Raw genomic sequence first — 5,838 nt, forward strand, 5'->3', positions numbered from 1 at the left:
GCATAAAAAGTAGTCTTGACTCCACAGGCACACACAAGAGTCGCTGATAGTGCTACGCTTTTGGGTAGAAATGCTGTCTGTAATTTGAAATCAAGCCTATCCATCCTTCCATGCATTTGCATTGTATCTGGCAGAGACATCTTTTAATGATTATAGCCACTGGTGAATAATATTCGTGCCACTCTCATATCTCGCAACGATTCTCTTTTTCGAACCTATCTGCAAAGGATCGCATTCACCAAAAACTCCAGCACTATTTTTAGACAGTCCCTCTGCATCTTGGTCGTGATAAAACTCGTTTCCACAGACCAGTGTAAAGTGTCATCACCTGTACTGTAGCATGACCTATCATGACTTAGAGATCCGTGTCAGCTGCTCCTAAATCGACATTAACACTTTTGGATCCTCTGGCTCTCACAGAAAGCTGAACATTGCATGGCATAAATTGTGCATCTACCACAACACCGGCTGGCAGAAGTAAAGCACATGGGCGATGATGCTCATTGCTAAAAATGTGGAAAACATGGCAACACATAGAAACTGGAAGAGTCTGCGGTATTCAAATGGTTCAAATGGATCTGAGCACTATGGGACTCAACACCTGAGGTCAGCAGTCCCCTGGAACATAGAACTACTCAAACGTAACTAACCTAAGGACATCACACACATCCATGCCCGAGGCAGGATTCGAACCTGCGGCCACAGCGGTCACGCTGTTCCAGACTGTAGCGCCTAGAACCGCTCGGCCACCCGGGCCGGCTCTGCGGTGCTCAAGAGCGCTTCCAACAGCTATTTGAAGATGATGACCTGCACAGATAATGTCATCTTCACCATCGACAGGTTAGCGGATGTCTAGGAGTTCCATTTCGAAAAGCATTGTTCTTCAATTGGCAGTCATAGACACGATTATAGAAGGTGCTGTTCACAACACGCATGGGGTACTACAAGCAAAGAGGTACTATCACATTAGTGGTGGAAAAACAAAAACATACGGGGTGCATCGCAGCATATGAAAATAGGACCAGTATGTAGCATTGAGGAGCGCTACCAAACAACAGTTTGCAGGTGCTGACCTCTACATTTGATCTCATGCTCCACAGTGACAAGTATCATATATCCGGCGTTCCACCAAGGCTCCCTCCATCTCAGCCGAATGGTGTCAGTCAGTCATCATGCGGTAATCATCAGCTAGTAGAGATGGGAAAGCCACCTCTGATATGGAACGATGTACTGTAATACACACCGCAGTTGATAGCGAGATCAATTTTACCCAGAAGACGTAGAGAGCTATATTTACCACATTCTGCAACCTGTGTAGAAACAAAATGAGCTGAGTTAACGCTGTAGGACTGTGTTCTGATCACTCGGTGAAAATGGGAACATCTTGCCTTAACTCAGCTCGTGCGTGTCACTATTACATCAATAGACTTACAGTAGAATGTTGCCTCGACAAAAAATATGTGATTGTTTCCCTGGTTCACATTGTTCCCATCTCAACGTTTTGCAGTATTCCTCTCGTTGTCGTATACTCGTTCCAAAGTACAAGAATTGTTCTGCACCAATCAGAAGACTTTGAAGTGTGGTGTCACCGCCAGACACCACACTTGCTAGGTGTTAGATTAAATCGGCCGCGGTCCATTTAGTACATGTCGGACCCGCGTGTCGCCACTGTGATCGCAGACCTAGCGCCACCACAAGGCAGGTCTCGTGATACGAACAAGCACTCGCCCCAGTTGTACGGACGACCTAGCTAGCGACTAGATGTACGAAGCCTTTCTCTCTCATTAACCGAGAGACAGAATAGCCTTTAGCTAAGTTAATGGCTACGAACTAGCAAGGCGCCATTAGCCTTACAGTGATTGTAATTAAAGTCTCCTGTGTATAGTCAAGAGCGATGTACCACAATGATTGATTAAAGATAAGTATTAATCCAGCTACGTACTTTTCTTCATAGCATTAATTACGTAGCCTGTTCCAGTACTTCACGCCCGTCTGCGTTAGTCTAGCGTGCATTTTCAGCCATCTCGATCTACAAGGTGTTGGCCCAGCTGCCGACACATCATGAAGTACTCCCTGAATTTCCCCACATTTCGGAGTATTTTCCCGAAATTTCTACGTATTTTCCGTCATTTTATAGATTTTATATCACTTCTATCCACGCGATCATGACATCATTTCTCGTTCTCTGTTCTAAAATTGCTTGTAAATATAGTACAGCTGCGAACACCTAGCGCAAATGTACTATTTCTTTGGCCGGGGGCGTAGTATAGCACTGTACTCAAACGCAACCAGTCATTTCCAACAGCATATTCTACAATTACAGCACATTTGCTCTGCTTTTTGTGTGTCTTTATTTTGCAAGCGACGTCGATCACTGGCCACCTGCCCCAATGGACAAATACCTGTATATTTAATAGGATCGCCACATATACTCGATGCTGGCACATAGATGGTATTCGTTTTTGATGTATCGGAAGAGAGAGATGCGGTAAAAATCTATCAGATGGAGTTGGCGGAGCCCTTAAATTTCGTAAGTTTTCTCTGTTGGATGATAAAGAACAACGATGATAGAATGTTTGGGTGATAGACGTGAATGGACCCTGAGGGACACGGATCTGCTACAGACTGCGGTAACTGTTTGTAATTTTCCCGATAAGAAACACCAACGTAACTGCACATTCTGTTTTTTATACTATGTCGTGTTGCAGGAGCTGGTTTCGTTTGGCGCTGAGCTTGCACATCGTACAAGGGTGGCGGACCTATCACAACATGTTCCCATTTCCACCTCACTCTGTTTCTACACATGTTGCAGAATGTGGTAGACACAGCTCTCTCCGACTTCTGGGTAAAATTGATCTCGCTATCAATTGCAGTGTGTATTACAGTTCATCATTCTTATCAACGGTCTCTTACTCATCTCGACTGGCCACTGGATACACTAATATTACCACATATGATTGGCTGACACCACTGGGCTGAGATGGTGGGAGCCTTGGTGGAACACCGGGTATCTAATACTTGTCACTGTGGAGCACGGGATCAAATGTAGAGGTCAGCACCTGCATACTGTTGTTTGGTAGCGTTCCTCAATGCTACAGACTGGTCCTATTTCCATATGCTGCGATGCCCTCCACATGTTTCTATTTTTTTCCACCAATAAGGTGACAGCAATTCTTTACTTGTACTACCTCATGTGTGATGTGAACAGCACCCTTCTGGTGATGGTCAACAAAGGAACAGTAATCATGTACATGACTAACAAATGAAGGGATAGTGCTTTTCGAAATGGACCACCTAGACATCCGCTACCTTGTCGATGGGGAAGATGGGATTAACTGTACAGATCATCATCCTCAAGCGCTCTACAGTACCACAAACTATTCCAGTATTCAAATGTTGCTATGTCTTCCACATTTTTTTCAATGAGAATCATCGCCTGTGTGTTTTAGTTCTACTAGCCTGTATCATGGTAGCTACACAGTTTAAGCCATGCAATGTTAAGCTTTGTGTGAGAGCCAGATGATCGAAACCTGTTAATGTCAGTGTATCAGCAGCTGACACGGATCATGGTAGGTCATCCTACAGTACAGGTGAGGAAACAACACTGGTCTGTGGAAGTGAGTTCGATCACAACCAAGATGCAGCAGAGGGACTTTCCAGAAATATAGCACTGGAGTTTTTGCTGTATGGGAACCCTAGCAGATAGGATCGTAGTGAGGAAACAACACTGGTCTGTGGAAGTGAGTTCGATCATAACCAAGATGCAGCAGAGGGACTTTCCAGAAAAATAGCACTGGAGTTTTTGCTCTATGGGAACCCTAGCAGATAGGTTCGTAATCGTGACTCGTTGAGAGTGGCACGAATGTGATTCACCAATGGCTGTAATTATTAAAAGGTGTCTCTACATTATTAACCGCAAGTATGTGGTAGAATGGATAGATTGGATTCCAAATCGCAGACAGCATTTCTACCCAAAAGCGTAAAACTATCAGCGACTCTTGTGTGTGCCTGTAGACTCAAGACCGCTTTTTATGCAGGGTGACGGTAAAAAAAGTCGCTACGATCGTGTTTTTAATAGCGCAGTTCTTACATGAAATGGATCGTGTGGGCTGTAGAATCCCTCTGCGGTCAGCAATGTCGGTTTTCAGTAGTGTTCCTCAAAAGTAACATCGTCTTCCCTCCACGGATTCCCATTTGACCTACCAAGTGATTGTAATCCGACTACTGCAGAAAAAAGAAAAATATAATTCGGCATGCAAAATGCCTTTCATGATCAATTTAATCACTTTGCGCATCAAATTGATATCAATGACTTACCACCTGGCGTGTGGAGAAAAAAAATGTTCAGATGTGTGTGAAATCTTATGGGACTTAACTGCTAAGGTCATCAGTTCGGGTTACATACTACTTAACCTAAATTATATTAAGGACAAACACACACAACCATGCCCGAGGGAGGACTCGAACCTCCGCCAGAACCAGCCGCACAGTCCATGACTGCAGCTCCTTAAACGACTCAGGTGTGGAGAAGATGGCTTTCGCTCGAAGGAATGATTCCTGAAATGCGTTTCTTTTATTTTTTTTTTAGTTGCGATGATATCTTACAACGAAATTTCAATCTGCAATCTACACAGGGTGAGACAGGCTCTCACGATTTGTTTCATAAATGCTAGTATGATAGAGCATCTCACAGGTAAAAGGGAACCTGTCATAGTGTATAAATCTGTTATGTTCCCTTGAATTACTGCTTGATGTTATAAAACTTAAAATTAATGTGTATTTTTGACGGCCAATGTGGCCGAGCGGTTCTAGGCGCTTCAGTCTGGAACCGAGCGACCGCTACGGCCTCGGGCATGTGTGACGTTCTTAGGTTAGCTAGGTTTAAGTAGTTCTAAGTTCAAGGGGACTATTGACCTCAGATGCTAAGTCCCATAGTGCTCAGAGCCATTTGAACCACTTTTTTCCCGACATGTGAGCCAATGGTGCGAAAGTTTGTCTGAAATGTTTGTAATACACACGTGCATGGCAGGTTATTTACAGACACTTAAAGTGAGAGACGCTTTCAGGTCATGTAATTTGTTCAAGCTGAAAGATGTTGCTCAACATAGATTTTTTTTTTTGGAGATCATATTCTCGCTTTTCCTTTACTCCAATGATGATTTCGAGATAACGAAAACATTCTGCGTGGTCGGTAATTTTCGCGGCAAAATAGTCGAAGTTTTTTATCCTGATTATACACATGTTGGAAATGTCTCTGCTGATCGTTTGTGATCGGTGGTGGTGCACTTCGTTGGACGTCAAAAAATAATGAGATGCAAATAGTATCCTCCAGTCGAACGTAAAAACTATACCAACTTTGCTCATAAAGCTAAAAGAAAATGGACTTGCATGGAAACTGTACATTTATTATCGTCGTAAATGTATTTACCTTTTTTCAATACATGCTTGATTATAGATACATCGACGTGAAATAAAAGTGTTTTCAAAAAATGGTTCAAATGGCTCTGAGCACTATGGAACTTAACTTCTGCGGTCATCAGTCCCCTAGACATAGAACTACTTAAACCTAACTACCCTAAGGACATCACACACATCCATGCCCGAGGCAGGATTCGAACCTGCGGCCGTAGCGGTCCCGCGGTTCCAGCTGTACCGCCTAGAACCGCTCGGGGCAGGCATACAGTGTTTTCCATCGCAGAACAAGAAGTCTATTGGAGGCATTTGGGGCCTGCGTAGTCGCTACCACAGCTGCGCTCCCTAACCATTAGGGGCGGCCGTGTCACCACAATGTAGAGAGAGAAGTTGCACTTTAGGTGGCCATCCCTTTATGTCCTATTG

The 5,838-nt window shown here is 43.9% G+C and overlaps 1 non-coding gene across 1 annotated transcript; it reads right to left on the bottom strand.

Annotated features, from left to right (window-relative positions):
- Positions 1–672: 672 nt before the first annotated feature.
- On the bottom strand, positions 673–756 carry Trnas-gga. The gene is given in 2 exon segments: positions 673–707; positions 717–756. It is a non-coding gene; the product is annotated as a tRNA-Ser (tRNA).
- Between the last annotated feature and the right edge of the window lie 5,082 nt (positions 757–5,838).

Source organism: Schistocerca piceifrons, chromosome 7 (genome assembly GCF_021461385.2).
Source record: "Schistocerca piceifrons isolate TAMUIC-IGC-003096 chromosome 7, iqSchPice1.1, whole genome shotgun sequence".
Classification (NCBI taxonomy): Eukaryota; Metazoa; Arthropoda; class Insecta; order Orthoptera; family Acrididae; genus Schistocerca; species Schistocerca piceifrons.